Source organism: Chelonoidis abingdonii, chromosome 5, assembly GCF_003597395.2.
Source record: "Chelonoidis abingdonii isolate Lonesome George chromosome 5, CheloAbing_2.0, whole genome shotgun sequence".
Taxonomy (NCBI): Eukaryota; Metazoa; Chordata; order Testudines; family Testudinidae; genus Chelonoidis; species Chelonoidis abingdonii.
This window is the reverse complement of record NC_133773.1, coordinates 105,098,908-105,118,195: the sequence shown is the minus strand read 5'-3', so window position 1 is coordinate 105,118,195 and position 19,288 is coordinate 105,098,908.

Here is a 19,288-nt window from a genome sequence, read left to right as displayed (position 1 = left end):
ATGGAGTTGATCTCAGCTCCATAAACACCTTCATGGCATCATTAGAAGACAGATTAATCTGATTGATAGATCCTTTTTAGTCAGGTCTTGCTAAATCCATACAAGTTGGCGCTCTAGATTAGAGAGACAGAGGATGGAAGCTGGAAAATATGCCTTAATAAGAATATGCCCTGATGAGATCTATCTTTCTGACACAAGTCCAAGAAGTGCTATGAAATCTTTGTCTATAGCACCTACTGGTTTATTAGGTTTTGATTAATGGGATTAAATACTAGTCTGATGGTCTCCAGTAATATAAAATATGAAACTTTGACTAATGCAATAAAAAAAGTATTTCTGTCTTTTAAAAGAATTCTAAGATTCCAGATCCAATAATATATTTGCTATCTGAAATTTGAATTTTCTCCAATGTTGCTCTGATCTATACTCATTCCACTTTCATCACCTTTAATTGTTTAGAGAACCTAGGAAGTTTGTGAGCCACTGATAACACATGGAAGTCTTTTCATTTATATTGCTAGCTCATCAAGAAATAAATCAACCACGTTATTTAAGTCAGAGCTAACAACTGGGCTAGACAGTTCTGTACTAATTTCTGTTTTTACTAACATGCCAAAACAGGAAGGTAGAAGGTCTAAAAATCAATCTACCTGCCATCAGACTAATAACAAGGGGGTGACACTTAAATGGAAAGGAAATAAATGTGATTAGCGTGGGGAAAAATAATCAACTGAAAACCACTAAGTAATAAACCTCACTATCTAAATGCAAAGTGTTCCTCTTGGAATATTCTGAATAACGAATATGTTGGAAAAAATTAAATGTTTCTAAAATGTTTACAAAATTCTATGTGAAGGAAAAGAGATTGGCTGGAACTCTTTGTACAATTAACAAAAGTCATGGCACCTGTTTCTGTTTAGCTTCAGTCCAAGTCCATTCCCCACTTGAAGACAGCATCAGGGTCAAATATGATATTGCATCTATGAAAAATAATTAGGGCTTGTCTACATGGGTTGTTAAACTGGATGAAATTGAGTTAATCCTATTTGAATATGCTTACATACACACAGATTCATTAAATCACATTAACTCTGCATTTATTGCAAATTCTTGAGTCCTCTTTCAAAGTAAACTGAATTTGATGTGAATTAAGTTAGCTCAATCTAATGCACAACAGCTTTGCATGCACATGAACACAATTTGGCAGTCCTCCAGCTGCTATCTACATTGCCTAGCAGGCATCAGTTACTGACCTGTCTGATTATCTGTGTGCCTTCCACTGCTCTGGTGTTAAGTTAACCAGATATCTCCTTCCCCACTTAAAACTGGCATGGGGAAAGAAATTGCCCATTTTCTCCTGGATTTGAGTATATCAGCATTGCTGCAATATTACTCCAGAAGCCTTACAACATGTCTCCAGCAGCTGCTTAGAGCTGTGCTTATTGGTGTTTGGGAAGAAGCAAGCTCTTGTGGCCAGCCACCAGAACAAAGATCTTTTAATGGGCATTACTAAGCAGATGTCCATGAGAAGTCACAACTGGGATATCGACCAATGCCAGAAAAAGAGCGAACAGTTCAAGGGAATGTACATTAAAAGCAAAAATACCAGGAAAAGGTCTTAGAGACTAGGTGAGCAAGGTAATATCTTTTATTGGACCAACTTATGTTAGCGACAGAGACATACTTTTTAACTGCACAGAGCTCTACTTCAGCTCTTGGAAAGGTACTCTGTGTCACAGCTAAATACAAGATTGAATAGATAGTTTAGCATAAATTGATAGCACATGCTCTAAGGGACCATTTGAGGAGAAGTGGCCCATTAACAACTTTTGTAGTCATAGGACAAATAGGGGATTGATTGGGTTACAGATTGCATTTATGGTTTATTACAATAATATCTTTATTAAAACCATGGTTTTTTGTGTCTAGTAAATGGTCTAGAAGTGGAAATGTAACCTGTCCATTATTTTAATGAGTTGGACAGGACTTTGATCAATTACACCACTACCAAACTCAAGAAGTTTGTGGATCCTGCTGCCAGGATCTCTTTGGGACCCAGGACCTGACTCTGTCTGTACAGGAACTGAGCCTGATTCATAGCCATAACCTCAGGCCAGATCCCATTCAGGGAAACTCGACATGTAAATATCTTTATTTACAATTTAGTATTCCTATTATTATTTATTTATTATACTACATTGCTAGCTTTTGTTCTATGTACTGCATGGCCACAGCCATTATTGGTGGATGTGGGCAAGGAGATTTTACAAGTTTCCAGCCCCCCATCTCCCTCCCTCCTTTGGCCTACACTGTCCATTCAATCCCCCACCCTCTGTACACACTTTGAAAATGGCAGCTTCTCTGGCCAGGCAATTAGTTTCTGCATTGGGCTAAAGCCCTGAATATCAACCATTTTCAAACCCACTGCACTATATTTCTTTCTTTTACCAGTATCTGTCTTGTCCACTGTCTTCCTCCCATAACCACATTCAGCAGTTCAAAATAGCAGCTGGCATCATGGCTGAACCACAGCCTCTACCTCACCTCTCATCCCATGGCACATTTGAACAACTAATATGTTCATTTGAGGAAAATTCAACAGTTTGTTAGGACAGTATTCAGGAAAAGTTTGGTTAGTGTAGAGATATGTCTGCAGAATATTATAGTTTAGAGACACTCCCTTATAAGAGACAGTATTATGAATATAAGAATTTGGAGATGTGCTCTGGGGACTGGGATTGGGAATACTGCATGGCTGTGTGCATCTGTTCAGCACAAATGTGCTCCACCTTGTTTTATTAAAGTTATATTCCTTTCTCATTCACTGGTTTGTTATTTAATGAACCCCAAGATTGTGACATGATGTCAGCAGTGCTGAATGCCGTCATTTTGAACTTCAGTAATTTTGAAGTTAACTTCTTGGTTTGTAACTGAAAGCAGAGACAAAGGGAGACATCAAAGAAGCACACTGAGCACCAGGCATAGAGGCTTTTCCATTTATTTAGTGATACAATAGTATTTTGACTAGCTTACGAAGGGGGAAAATGCTAAAAATGGATGTGTTGCAACTTCCATCCAATCTGCAATTGTGAGGCAATGTTACAGAGAACTGGAAAACATTCAGAGAGAGATCTGAATTGTATTTAACATCCATAGTGGCAGAGGAGAAAAATGATAAAATAAAATCATCAATCTTTTGCACGTTATTGGGGAGGAAATATTGGATATTTACAACTGTAAGTTTGAAGAAGGTGAAAGCATGAAGTTAAGTAAAATACTGACTAAACTTGAGGAACATTGCATACCAAAAAGGAATGAAACCTTAGAGAGACAGACATTTTTTTACGCATATGCAAAAAACTGATGACACCATAGAGCAATATGTCACAGAATTAAGGAAACTCAGTAAAACTTGTGACTTTGGTGAGTTGACAGTCTGTGGTCAGAGTTAAAACCATTTTTGTCACTGAAAATCATGTATTAAGAGAGAGACTGCTCCATGAAGGAGACCTAATCTTAGAAAAAGCTCTCCAAATATGCAAGACAGCAGAAACTGTGAAAGCAGAAGCCAAAGGCCTGAATTCACCAGAAGGGGTTATCCATGTGCTAAATATAAAAGAATATAGCTAGAACAGGCAGGGGTGAAAGTAACACAGAAAACTTGCTGATATGGGGGCCTGGAACCAGGCCCCTAGAAGGTGCAGGGCCTCAAGCAGAGGGGGGCGGGGCTGGAGGTCAGCCTCCCCCAGCCAACCCATTTGCACTGCCTGGCCTGTGCTGGCCAGGGTTCCGGGGAAGATTTAAAAGGGCCCAGGGGGTGGCACCTCCCCTCCCCTGCCAGGAGCAGCGACTTTAAAGTGCTGCCACGCAGCAGCACTTTAACATCAGCTGCGTATGAGCTGGTACCATAGGGCCACTTCTTATCCGTACACCATACTGACCTGTACTGGCCCTTTTTCATCCCTAAGAAGAGAGTATATCAAAGAACCACTTGCTATAAAAAACACTGCTAGGGTGAAGACTGGGTACAGACCATCATGTGAAATGTGTGGATGTGTTGCCTTTGGAAAACTCTATCATAAATGTGGGGAAAACAATCATTTTTCAAAATGCTGCAGATCCCAAATAAAGAAAAGTCAAGTGCATTCAGTTAAACACAATCAGGTTGAGGAAATTTTCATAGATGTACTGGGATCTACCAAGCCTGGTGAGAGGGATTGGATACTTTTATGACAGTGAATGGAACAATTATTCCACTGAAACTGGACACAGGAGATCAGGTTAATATACTGTCTGAAAGACATTATGAGAGCCTGAAAATAAGACAAAAACTGGGACCAATAAAAAGAACTGGTTATTCTGAAACAAATATACCAGTGAACGGAAGGTGAATTGCTAACATCAGACATACAAACACCATATGCAGCCTCCCATTCATTGCTAAAGGAGGTGACATCACTTTTAGGCCTGGCTGCATGTGAGAAACTCAGTCTGGTAAAATAGGTGCTCTCACTACAATATCATACTGAACCAGGCTACGAGGAACTTGTTTCAAGGTTTAGGTTGATTGTAGGGTGAACATTTAATTCAGATAAACAAGCAGGTTCCCTCAGTTATCCATCTACCTAGAAAGGTACTATTTGAACTCTGTGATAAACTCAAAGCTGAGCTTACAAGAATGGAAGCAATGCAAATAATACAAAATATTGAGGACCCAACAGAATGGGTGAACTCCCTAGGCTTCATGGAGAAAATTAACATCCAGCTACTCATATGCTTTGATCCCAGAGACCTCAACATGGCTGTAAAAAAAGAACATTTCAAACTACCAACCAGAGAAGAGATTATGGTTTGCAAAGGCTCAATATTTCAGGAAATTGGATGCATCTTTAGGGTTTTGGCAGCTAAAATTAACTGAAGAAATCTCACAGCAATGCACATTTAATACCTCATTCAGAAGATATTCTTTAGCATAACTTCAGCACCAGAAGTGTACCGCAAAATCATGCATATGATCTATGAACATATTAATGGTTCTGACTCCTCATTTGATGACATCATCTGTGGCTCGACAAAAGAGGAGCATGATCATAGAATTCAGGAAGTCCTGGATGTAACTAGAGCTGCAAACCTCTAACTAAGTAGGGAGAACTGTGTTTTAAGGGCTACAGGACTAATTTTAGTTGGGGACATTATTTCCAATGAAGGAGTAAAACTTGACAAGATGAAGATTTCAGCATTTGAAATGATGCCACATCCCCAATCAATGACAGCTGTCCAGTGGTTCTTGGGAATGGTTAATTATCTTGGAAAAATAATACCTAATCTATCTACCAAAGCAGAAAATAAAAATGAATAGCATTGGGGTGCAGAACAGGAGGAATCGTGGGAAGGTTTAAAACAACAACTTATACAAGAGTATTAAAGTTCTATGCACCAGAATGGCCTATTAAAATTTCAGCAGATGCTTCACAGTCTGAGTTAGGTGCTGTGATTTTACAGAAACATGATGATTGTTGGCAACCAATGGCATATGCAACCAAATCACTGACTGAAGCAGAAATCAAATATGCACAGATTGAGAAGAAGCCTTTAGGAATATTGTTTGCCTGTGAGAAATTCAATCAATATATTTATGGATTGACAGTGGAAGTTGAAATGGATCACAAGCCCCGATAGTATTATTTAGCAAATCACTGAATGACTGTACCATAAGGACACAAAGAATGATGATAAAGCTGCAAAAGTATTATTTGGTTGTGACCTATATGCCTGGTAGATTCTGTTCACTGCAGATGCACTTCCTAGAGCAGTGGCTCCCACAAAACCAGAGAAACCTTTAGAGGCTGAGATGCAAGCCTATGTAGATTTTATTGTAAAGTCAATTCTCAGAGCTAACAGGAAACTGCAACAAGTAAGAAAGGAAATGGAAAAAGATGAATTATTGGGAAACCTCAAAGAAGTGATAATGAAAGTGTGATCTGAAAAAATAATCAGTTGTACAAGTATAAGAGACTATTGGAAATGCAGACAAGAACTTACTGTGACAGATGGGGTGATGTTCAAGGGCAGTAGGGTTGTCATTCCAATGAGCCTCTGTGGGTCACAGCTGCGAATACCATATTCAGGAGATCCCAGGAGATCAGCCACATAGCCATGTCACTATATAACACAGATCTTACCCAATAATCATACTGCTGCCACACTGCACAGCTGTTCCATGTGCATACTATTGGTGCAACTTGAATATTGAATGCTAACTAAAATGCTTCAACTCAATGAGGATTACCCACCACGCACACCCCGGTTTGGCCAAACCCTAGTGTTATTACAGGAGGAAATGCCTTTCTCCAAGGGAAAGAGGGACAAAAGTGTTCTTGTATTACTGAAGTAAAGTCCACCCAGCTTTAGGAAGCACCTGAAAAGTGTTATCACCAGTGATAAGAGTTAAAGTCAGGTTTTGCAAACTTCTACTGATGTCACTAGGCATATTACTAATGTAATTCTCTGCAGCATATGTGACACTGTAGTTTCCATTGACCCTAAAAACAAATTCAAAACCTTGCCAAGTCCCCTTCAATGGAAGATTAAATAACTGATGAAAATAGGGCCCTCATAATTAACACTAGAACGCAGTGTTCCAGTGTTAAACTTTGGAAATTGATGAATAAATAATTAGCTATTGGAATACTCTGTATTTAGAATTCAAACAAACATACTCTGTGTGACACTTCATCTCATATTCTTCACGATGATGTTATTATGATATGATTATGGCATGTAAGGTGTCATTGGAAAAGTTATGATTTGCTGAATGTGATTATTCTGTATGTACGCATGTAACATTTTTGTATCTGAAGTTATTAATATTGATTAGGGATCTGTATTTGAAATGAGTTTACTCTGAAAAACATCTACAGTCAGCATTTCAGGTACAACAATGAAGAAGCCAGACGAGGCTGATGACCCATTAGCAAAGGCAATGGACTGTGGAATAGTTTAACTTCCTATGGGTATTTTGGCCAGCCTGTAAGGAATGGCTGCTCTAATGCTGTGCACTGGCTTGTGACCAGATTACATGTCTCCGGACTCCATCTTGGTATGTCAGTATTTTTTCCATAAACCAGTCTGGGAACCAAATTTTGAAACAAAGGATTCCCGGCATATGCAATAGCTATATAAGGCAGGGAGTGACGTCATCTGTTGTTGTTCACTCCCCAAGCAAGAAAACTTATGTAACACCTGAGGAACAAAGACTGAAGTGGGGGAAGTGCTGGATATTTTATAGTTGTAAGATAAATATTATTTTTTTCGTATTGATGGATGGTGTCTGGAAAGGAGGTTGAGATTTGTTCAGAATCAGCAAAAACAAATGTCTAAAATAGAACTTTCTTATCAACAAAATCCTTCTGGTACCTTTTTCATGCACTGAACTTCTGAGCTGCATTTTCTGTGTCTCAGACTATTGCATTATCATGAATCTGGAGCCATACAACTGGACCTTTGTGCCCAGGCAGAATACCCTTGACTTCAAAAGAATATTGCAGTGGTGCAAAGATCCATCCAAGTTATCTGATTTTGCAGGATCAAATCATATGTCTTCACCCAAGATAGTAGCTACTGGTTTGCTCATAAGATATTTTATTACTATTATTATTATTATTTATGAAAATTTATTTTATTGATAAACTATGCTTTGTAATTAGATGAAGTGAATATAATATCCTTTGAATTATAATATAGTTTGTTCTTTAGCCTAAAGAAGTGCTACACTTGTGTATTTTGAGAATAAACTCCTCTAGATATTTAATTATATTATGAACCACATCTACAGATATTTTTAAGAGATTCTGATTTTCAAGGTCAGAAAGTAAAAATTCTGTAGAATGTGCAAAAGGGTATTTCTTGTAACTTTGATTGACAAAATAAAGAAAATATCTCGAAAATCCTAGTGTTTTAGGAAGTCTCAAAGATAGATCCCAAAGGAGGATTGATTTCAGATACATTCAAAGGTATTTTCACTTCTGTTATTCAGTGCTCATCCTAATAATGTCCAACAGTTTAGACAGTTTGAGCAGAAAAGTATTAGCATAGCAAACATACTTTAACATTAAGTATTTATATGTATGTATAGACCAGCAGCTAAGATGCTGTTAAAAATTAGAAAAGTGCCATAGATTTATAAATTCCCAGGCCATAGGAGGACGTTTTGATTATCTAGTCTGAACTTCTGTATATCATAGGCAATTGAATGTTCCCCAAAATAATTTCTAGAGCATATCTTCCAGAAAAAAAACATCCAGTAATCTTCATTAATTACCACTCCCCGAATTTGTGTTATCTGCACATTTTTTTCAATTATAGTTTTAAATTTTGTTCTAGGTCATGAATAAAAGTGTTTAATAGAGTAGGGCAAAGAACTGATCCCTGTGGGATCCCACTAGAAACATGCATGTTCGATGATAATTGCCCATTTTGATACCTATCAATTAGACTGTTTTTAGTTCATGTAATGTGTGCCATGTTAATCTTGTATCTTTCCAGTTTTTTTAATAAAAATATCATGAGTCTTCAAGTAAAATGCCTTACAGAAGTCTAAATATATTACATCAAGATCATTACCTTTATCAACCAGACTTGCAATCTCAAGTTAGTTTGACAGGAGCTATTTACCACAAACCCACCATACTACTAAAAAGTATCATGCTTTGCTCATGCACTGATGTGGGTTGGGTGTTGTTGGTGGCTTGTGATATATAGGAGGTTTGGCTAGATGATCTGATGGTCCCTTCAGACCCTACATTCTATTACTCTGCCTCTATGCACTTCCTATGTCTAAAACAATTTCAGCATCTGCAAAGTTACAGCAAAAAGATAGCTTTTGTTGTCTCACTGAAAGATACTAGGTCAGCTTTTTAGACAAAGAACAATGTACTGAAACAGTGGCAGTTTTGAAAATCCATTATAGTATCATTTGCAGTCAGATTATCAAAGCTTTATTCAAGTCTAGTGGCACCGGACTCCACAAAAACGGCATTGACCTCAATAGAACCATTCCTAGAATAAGTACTATTCAGCATGATTAATGGTCTTGGGATCTGGCTTTTGACATATACTATATTGGTATATTGTTGCTAAGTAAATCGTTAAGTGTCTATGATATAGCAAATCCCTACCAGCTAGATTGTTTTGGCCCTGTATCCTGTGTAAGGAGTGTTATCCTGATTGCCATCACAGGAACTCTGGGGGCACTCTGGGAGGTAGGATTCCTTCCCTGTTCCTTCCCCCTGGCTTCATCACCCCAGAGAAGTTAATACCAATAGGTAATTATTATCCATCCCCTCCTAGTTCAGTTGTGTTACTAGCTACATGGAGGGTGGAGGTGAAAGCAATGATATACTTTGTCCATTGTCACCATTCCTTCCCCCACTACTTCAAGGTCTGGATGTCAAGGTCTGGATGGGTTTTGCAGGAGTGCAAGAGTCATACTTCTCTTTGCACACCTGAGCACCTGTGCAACCCATCTCACAATATTGTCCTACAGTTTCTCTGGAGGGAGTTTCAAGCAGACATCAAGGGGGAATAGAGCTCTGAGGTTATAAGTAAAATATTTGAAGTTGGAATATTCAAACTACAGTGAAACTCAGAGCATATTCATATCTGATTCTCAAATTGCTCATGTAATATTGTTTGACTAAATACCTCCTAGCAACAGATATTTTAAACTTTTATTTAATGCAAAATGGATCAGTGCAGTATTACTGGTATATCAAATCTGTAAGTCTCTCTTCCCAAGGTGCACATTTCAAACCTTTGAACAGTTCAAAAAGCTTCTATTTAAACAAAATAAACATACAATACAAATAAGGTCTCATTAAGTCTAATCTCTTGCATCAAGTCAGAATTGATTTCAGTAGACCAGATTCTGAAGCTGGAATAAATAAGCAAGACTCCATTGACTCTAAAGTATCTGGTACGATATTTCTAAGCTATCTAATAATAATAAATAGAAATAATAATCATAACATTCCTTGACACATCATCCAGTAGATGGCATTAAGAGAGCTTTGAACTAGGAAGTTGGGGGAGATGGTTGGGAGATGTCCAGGAAATCTCCACGCCAGAATTTAACCTGGAGAGGGAAATAAACAAAGTGAGAGGGGATACGCTTGTGGACCGAAGAATTGACCCAAGGAGGAAAAGCGGGTGTAGAAACTAGACTAACAGGTGATGCTGGTGGTAGAATGTCTGTGCACAACGGGGTAAAGAATGTCACTGATGCCAAATGCCAAAAATTAAAATGTCTGTTACACTAATGCGAGGAGCCTAGGTAACAAGATGGAGGAACTGGAGCTACTGGTGCAGGAAGTGAAACCGGATATTATAGGAGATAACAGAAACCTGGTGGAAAAGTACTCATGACTAGAGTACAGGTATTGAAGCTATGTGCTGTTTAGAAAAAGACAGAAGAAAGGCAAAGGTGGTGAGTAGCATTGTACATCAATGATGAGGTTAACTGTAATGAAATAAGAAGTGATGGAATGGATAAGACAGAGTCTGTCTGGGCAAAAATCACACTGGGTAAAAAGCTACTAGAGCCTCCCCTGAGATAGTGCTTGGGTGTGCTACAGACCGCCGGATCTGATTTGGATATGGATAGAGACCTCTTTAATGTCTTTAATGAAGTAAACACTAAGGGAAATGTGTGATCATGGAGACTTCAACTTCCCAGATATAGACTGGAGACAAGTGCTTGCAAGAATAAGAGGGTCAGATTTTTCTGGATGTGATAGCGATGGATTTCTTCACCAAGTAGTTGAAATACCGACAAGAGGGGATGCCATTTTAGATTTGGTTTGGTATAGCAGTGAGGACTCGTAGAAGAAATGGTGGTAGGGGACAACCTTAGTTCGAGTGATCATGAGCTGATTCAGTTCAAACTAGATGGAAGGATAACAAACTAGATCTGGGATTAGGGTTTTGACTTCTCACGGCTAATTTTAAAGAGTTAAGAAATTAGTTAGGAAGTGATTGGACAGAGGAACTTGTGGATTTAAATGCGGAGGAGGCCTGGAATTACTTAAGTCGAAGCTGCAGGAAACTGTCGGAAGCCTGCATCCCAAGAAAGGGAAAAAAAACCATGGGCAGGAGTTATAGGCCAAGCAGGATAAGCAAGCATCTCAGAGAGCGGATTAGAAAAAGCAGAAAGCTTACAGAGATGGAAGAAAGGTGGGATTAGCAAGGGAAGCACCTTAGTGAGGTCAGAACATGTAGGGATAAAGTGAGAAGGCTAAAAGCCATGTAGAACTGGACCTTGCAAAGGGTATTAAAATCAATAGTAAAAGTTCTACAGCCACATAAATAAGAAGAAACAAAGAAAGAAGAAGTGGGCCGCTATACACTGAGGATGGAATGGAGTTTAAGGATACCTAGCATGCCCAATATCTAAATAAGTACTTTGCCTGAGTCTTTAATAAGACTAGTGAGAGAGTTTAGGGATGATGAGGGATGATAAACGGAATGAGGATATGGAGGTGATATTACCGCATCTGAGGTAGAGGGGCAAACTTTGAACAGCTTAATGGGACAAAATCGGAGCCGGACAATCTCCATCCAAGGAATTAAAGAACTAGCGCATGAAATTGCAAGCCCGTTAGCGAGAATTTTTAATCAATCGTAAACTCGGGTTGTACCATACGACTGGAGAATTGCTAACGTAGTTCCTATTTTTAAGAAAGGAAAAAAAGTGATCCGGTAAACTATAGGCCTGTTGGCTTGACGTCTTTAGTATGTAAGGTCTTGGAAAAGATTTTAAAGGAGAAAGTAGTTAAGGACATTGAGGTCAATGATAATTGGGACGAATTGCAACATGGATTTACTAAAGGTAGATCAGTGCCAAACCAACCTGATCTCCTTTCTTTGAGAAGGTGACAGATTACTTAGACAAGGAAATGCGGTAGATCTAATTTACCTCGATTTCAGTAAGCATTTGACACGGTTCCACATGGGAACTGTTAGTTAAATTGGAAAAGATGGGATGAATATGAAAGTTGTAAGGTGGATAAGGAACTGTTAAAGGGGAGACTCCAGCAGTCGTACTGAAGGGTGAACTTCAGACTGGAAGGAGGTTTACTAGTGGAGTCCCTCAAGGATCGGTTTTGGGACGATCTATTAACCTTTTTATTACTGACCTTGGCACAAAGAGCGGGAATGTGCTAATCAAGTTTGCAGATGACACAAAGCTGGGGGTATGCTAACACGAGAGAGGACCGGGATACTATACAGAAGATCTGGACCACCTTGTAAACTGAATAATAGTAATAGATGAAATATAATAGTGAAAGTGCAAGGTCATGCACTTAGGATTAATAAAAAATTTAGATATACATTGGACGCATCAGTTGAAGCAACAGAGGAGAGAAGGACCTTGGGGTATGGTTGATAGCAGGATGTCTATGAGCCGCCAATGCGATATGGCGTTAAAAAAGCAAATGCGGTTTTAGGGTGCATCAGGCGAGGTATTTCCAGCAAGGATAAGGAGTTTAGTACCATTATATAAGCGCTGTGAGACCCCACCTGGAATATTGTGTGCAGTTCTGGTGTCCCATGTTTAAGAAGGATGAATTCAAACTGGAACAGGTTCAGAGACGGGCTACTAGGATGATCCGAGGAATGGAAAACCTGCCTTATGAAAGGAGACTCAAAGAGCTTGGCTTGTTTAGCCTGGCCAAAAGAAGGCTCGGGGGATATGCTTGCTCTATAATAAATATATCAGGGGGATTAACGTTAGGGAGGGAGAGGAATTATTTAAGCTTAGTACTAATGTAGGCACAAGACACAAATGGGTACAAAACTGGATATTAGAAGTTTAGATTTGAAATTAGACGAAGGTTTCTAACCATTAGGGGAGTGAAGTTCTGAACAGCCTTCCGAGGGAAGTAGTGGGGCAAAAGACTTATCTGGCTTTAAGACTAAGCTTGAAATAAGTATATGGAGGGATGATATGATGGATAGTTTAATTTGGGCAATTGATCTTGGATTATCTGCTCAATGGTCTGTGAGGGATGTTGGATGGATGGATCTGAGTTACTGCAGAGAATTCTTTCCTGGGTGCTGGCTGGTGAGTTCTTGCCCACATGTCAGGTTTAGCTGATCGCCATATTGGGATCGGAAGGAATTTTCCTCCAGGGTGGATTGGCAGGCCCTGGAGTTTTTCGCCTTCCTCTGCACGGTGGGGCATGGGTCACTTGCTGGTGGATTTCTCTGCAGCTTGAGGTCTTCAAACCACAATTTTGAGGACTTCAATAACTCAGTCATGGGTTAGGGGTTGTTATAAAAGTGGATGGGTAGGGTTCTGTGGCCTGCTTTGTGCAGGAGGTCAGACTAGATGATCATATTGGTCCCTTCTGACCTACGAGTCTATGAGTCTATGAGTTAGCCTACTCACCATCAATTCTTCAATTGCACGATGAGCTTGGAGTAGGAGCCAGGAGGATAGTTGCACTAGCAATTTACCCACAAGCATGTACACACTGGAGACCAAAAAGGTGCATTGACTCCACCATCCTGATGCTAAAGTAGAAGAAATGGAATGGCTCTGTTGTTAATAATTGACTCTATGGGAATTAGTTCCTTTACAACTCCACATGAACTCTCCAATACACAGCGCAGCTTCTCTGACTGTTTGCTAGGGGCAGGTTATGGGCTTTGGGCTGTGTTTATGGTGGGGATTAATCTAAGCCCTGGTCTACACTATGAGTTTAGGTCGAATTTAGCAGTGTTACATCGACTTATTCCTGCACCTGTCCACATGCCAAAGTCATTTTTTTTTACTAAAAGGGCACTTAAAATCGATTTCTGTATCCTCCTCCAACGAGGGGATTAGCTCTGAAATCGACCTTGCCGGGTCAAATTTGGGGTAGTGTGGGGTAGTGTGGTTGCAATTCGATGATATTGGCCTCCGAGTGCTATCCCAGAGTGCTCCATTGTGACTGCTCTGGACACCACTGTCAACTCAGATGCACTGGCCAGGTAGACAGGAAAAGTTTTGAATCTCTTTTCCTGTTTGGCCAGCAGGGCAATCTGCAGGTGAGTGCAGATCTCATTAGCAAAGGTGACCATGATGGAGTCCCAGAATTGCAAAAGAGCCCCAGCATGGACCGAACGGGAGGTATGGGATCTGATCGCTGTACGAGGAGATAAATCCATGCTATCAGAACTCTGTTCCAAAAGACGAAATGCCCAAACATTTGAAAAAATCTCCAAGGGCATGAAGAACGGAGGCTATAACAGGGACCCACAGCAATGCTGTGTGAAACTTAAGGAGCTGAGGCAAGCCTACCAAAAAACCACAGAGGCAAATGGCCCCTCCAGGTCAGAGCCCCAGACATGCCACTTCTATGATGAGCTGCATATCATTCTAGGAGGTGCCCTACAACTACTTCACCCCTGTGCTTTGACTGTCCATGGAGTAGCATGCAACAGGGATGCAGGTTTGGGGATGAGGAAGATGATGAGGAGGAGGTTGAAGATAGCTCACAGCAAGCAAGCGAAGAAACCATTTTCCCCAACAGCCAGGAACTGTTTCTCACCCTGGACCTGGAGTCAGTACTCCCTGAACCCACCCAAGGCTGCCTCCCGGACGTGCCAAGTGAAGAAGGGACCTCAGGGTTGTTGCAATCCTGCTAGGCCTGTTCATGAACCCCAGCTTGAGAACCCCAACTTGAGAACCTATGGTTTAAGGGTATGTTCTTAAGCTAATTGAAAGGGGGGGGGTGTCTTTCCATTTTCTCCATTGGGCTTCAAGTAAAGCCCTAAACGATTAAGCATATTAGCAGGAATAAATGGAAATTAAGGGATTGTTTCCTGCTCTGCTACGCCATTGGAACTCCACTGAAACCAGTTCAGTAATATGGGTATAATACAAATGTAATGGAGTGGAGGATTGCGTCTTATGATTTTGTTTATGTAGAATACATAGCTCCTTTGTTTGGTTGCATTTTTTCAAAAAATCATAAACATTAATTTGTAGGCTAGGGCTCTAATTTATCATGGACAGTTATGGGTCTGATTCATAAATTGGAAAACAGGTGGAATTTTTTTATTTTGCTTTCATTGATATGCTACCATTGTTCTGCAGGTACATTTTAATTTTTTGCGTGAAAGCTTACATATAAAAAAATTGGTGCACTAAAACCACTCTCTTGGAAGATCATTCTCTCAGTTCTTATGGATTCAGTGGTTCCCATGCATATAAATGGACCAGTATTCTGTCAGACTGGATATTTCCAACCTCCTGTGGCGTCCATGTCACAAAAACCACCCCTAAATTTGGAACAATTTATAATGCCTGAATTTCATTCTCAGCAAAGGACCAGACACTGAATGGATATGAAAACTGAGCATATGCTGGAGGTAGTTCTTAACCGTCTCATGGATGACGGCATGGTGAAGAAGCTTATGCTGGCACTTTCCAGGTTGTACCTTTTCCAAGAAAAAAAAAAGTCAGGATTTCTCTCTCTTAGGGATGTTGATCACCTTTCATGAGCATTGGAGTCTATTAAAAAAACTACATAAAGGAATAGCATGTAGACCTCAGCAAATGAGTAAGGAGGATATTTATATTATAGGACTTCCCTGTGCTTCCTCTTTCATTGTCCTTGTGACCACTCTCTTAGTATTGCACTTTTGCTCCATCTCTGCATAAGCAGCATTTCTCTGGAGACTTTCAATAAGCTCTTTTTGTACTTCATTTTTGTTTCCTAAAGTAGTCTGACAGCCCATTCATTTACAGCTTAGAGGAGGCATTTTGTAACTCTGTGACTTACAAGGCAAGAAGAAATGTCTTTCTCCTCCTTTATTTAAAGTAATTAATTTTCTCTGGTTCACCTCTCTAGTTGACCCTCCTCAGGCTTTTTGTGTGAGAGGTGACTCTGCAAAGCTATTGGACATTGTGAATGTTAATGAAGATTTCTCAAACCTTCCTGATCCTGGGGGACAATAAATATATGAACTGTTACAGTTAACAAATGTGCTCTCATAGGTACTAAGAATTTGATTTAATTTTTTTTTAATTGGAAAATTAAATTAAGCAAAACTGCAGTCCCCAAAGGAAAAGGATTTGAAATGTTGAAATATGCCTGTCAAAACAGAGAAGCTGGATGTTATAAGCATTCCCACAAAACAAGCAAACATGTATAATATGTTTTGGGTCTTATTTATACTAGTGAAACTCTGGAGTAACTCTGTTGAAGTTAGTGGAGTTACTCAAGTGTTAATGAAATCATAATCCGGTTTTGCCAGTGCATAATGTAACTACAGATAGTTCAATTAATCATAAATGTTCAGTGATATTAACTGGACATTTTAAAATCATAATGCCTGTGAATTCCAGGCTATAATGAGTCTTCAAAACCAAGACTATCAGAAAAGGAAGAAGTTCCTTTAAAATATAAAATAATTTTGAGGTAAAAACTGGAAATTCCCTTCCAGTTTTTCCAGTCTAGTAATGAGTTACGGCACCTGGCATTCAGCAAAAGCCTACACATGGTGTTATGTAATGGAAGCAATTTATCAGTCTTATAATGCAGTTCTACTCTAAAGAATGGCTATAACAATGAAACCTTCTTACTCAACAGATCTACTTCTTGTGGATATTCAGAGTTATCTCTTCAGATATCAGCGATGGTCAGTTGTCACTCCTTTTAGATCTTATCAGCACTGCTAAAAGAGAGTGGGCTGGATTCTGGTCCTTCTTGTGTGTCAGGATTATTTGCTAACTTTCCATGAATTATACCTGTGAAAACTCAGTGAAGACAGTAGGACTACAGAGGTACCACTAAGGGTATAATTTGGTTTACAGAACATTTATTAGAGATGATATATAATTAAGAAAAAGTCCAGATTGACCCTGAGATCTCAGGTTGAGTTTGCAGGGCTAGTACTTAGAAATGATATTCTAGGCTATTACTTGGCTTGACAACTGATAATCACTGGGAGACATGGGACCTTAATCCAAGTGAAAAATGAGAAAGGAAAAGTAAAAAAACCAACAGTAAATATAAGCAATAGAGCTATCAAAACATGTATATGCCTTACTGGGTAACAATGTGACTTTTAAGAACTTTTTCTATTAATTTTCTATTAATGGTGCTGGCCTGCTTTTCCCTCATACATGTAAGATTATCCTCTGTATCCTCCCTCCCAAACGCTCAGTTACATGGGCTGGATGAGAACCCGAAGTTTGTTTCGAAATTTAGGGGCAGATTTCTCCTAGCCTCTATGTAAATGTGAAGTGACTGTGTGTGGGAAGTGGGGTAAGGAGAGAATCATAAACACCCTTCTGTCTCCTCCCTTTCCATGGCCCATGTAAGAATCAGGGGGAAATGCAGCCCCTTTTCTCAGAGGCGTACAAAACCTGCTCAGTCCCCACTATCTTGTGGTGCCCCAGAACAGGTAGGGAAGAAATGGGGCCATGCCCTTCTGACCAAATCTTCCCATAGAGTAGGACTGGTGTGCATAGGAAAGCAGGCTGCATCTTCCACTGCCGCTGAACCAGAGGAAAAATTGTTTTGAAGTCTGCCTATCTATTTGGTATAGAATGCCTCTCCCTCAAGCAATATGACTCTTGACTATCACTAACTATTGGGTGTGCCTTGCAAGCATGATCTAGCCCTCAGTATCTGAGGGCACAATGGTGAAATGCCCATCACATTGGTGAATAATTGCTCTGAAAGTAGCCATATTGAAATCAATACAACAACCTGCATGAGTAAGTGCCCACAATGTGAATAGGTGTGCCACAGTTCTTCTGTTTCCCCTTTGCCTAACCAGCTGGGGCCAGGGGTCGCTGGATCAGTCTTTTCCAGGTATGTCGGTCCAACACTTGTTTTATAGCCACTCCATCCTCCTGTACACAGTCTACCCACAATTTTATTGGCTATCCTTTTATTCTCCGCCTGTGAACTCTCGTCTCAAATGACTCTCTAATAGGGTTCCCTTCATCCCATGCCATCTCAGCCTCTTCTCTTGCAGCTGCTCACAGACCTTGGTCTTACTCTTGATGACATCATTCCACAGGTGAGCCAGTTACGTCATGCATTTTTTTGCCCTAAAGCATATAATTTCAATGGCTTCAAGTCTTCTCAAGTGCTTCTCTTGGGTCACCCATGTCTCTGATCTGTACAGACGAGCTGGTCTGAGCATGATTTTATATAGTGGTCCTTTAGCCCAGTCATTCATTTATCTACTTACCAATCTATCCACTTTATCTATCGCCAAACTTACCCCAGCACTCAGCAGCTTACTTGCAGTTCTCTGTCAATTTCTCCATTTGCAGCTAACCAGTCCCCAGTGTACTTAAATTCAGAAGGCTGATTTAGGCACTGGTCCTCAGTATTGATATTCATCTGTCTTGATTCCGTGCAAGTCACACACATGACTTCAGTCTTTTCTTTACTCATTTGGAGGCCACAGTTTGTTAGTTCTCTGTTCTAGGCATCAATCACCTGAACCAAACCTTTCTCACTATCAGCCATTAACACAATATTGTCTGAACAGATCGACTTTGTACATCCTTTCATTTGGATTAGCTTACTTATTAAGGGGTTCCACAGTCATGCTCTTAATATAAGCAGATCATACAATACCATTCATGACATTCCATAATCATCCATTTTCTTCTATAGCCAGGCATGCATTTCTAAATATTTCAAAAGAAGGTAATCTCAGAATGGTGCTTGCTTTAATCTGCTTTATTTTAATTCTAATTTTTTCTAGTTGGAGACAGAATAGAGCACTTTTACATGACACAAAGGCATATTTTGCAGAAGACGGTATAGTTCAAGAGTTTAACAATACAAAATATATGGAAAAACTTTTTTAACCGAAGAGCTAATGCTACATAATATATTTTAAGAATTATTTTTTTCTATGAGCTGACAAAGTGGTCAGAGGAGCATGACTCACAGGAAAACCTGACATTTTGAAATGAACTTGAATAATATTTACTTATCTATCATATTATTATATTACACCTGTCATAAACAGATAGTTAAGGGTTAATGTCTCTTTTACCTGTAAAGGGTTAACAAGCTCAGTAAACCTGCCTGACACCTGACCAGAGAACCAATGGGGGGACAAAATACTTTCAAATCTTGGTGGAGGGAAGTCTTTGTTTTGTGTTGTTTGTTTTGTTCGTTGTTTGCTCTGGGGGCTAAGTACTATTTGGAACATAGAAGAGACTGTTCAGAAAAATGAGAAAAGACCTGGTTGCCCAATCTCTGGCCCT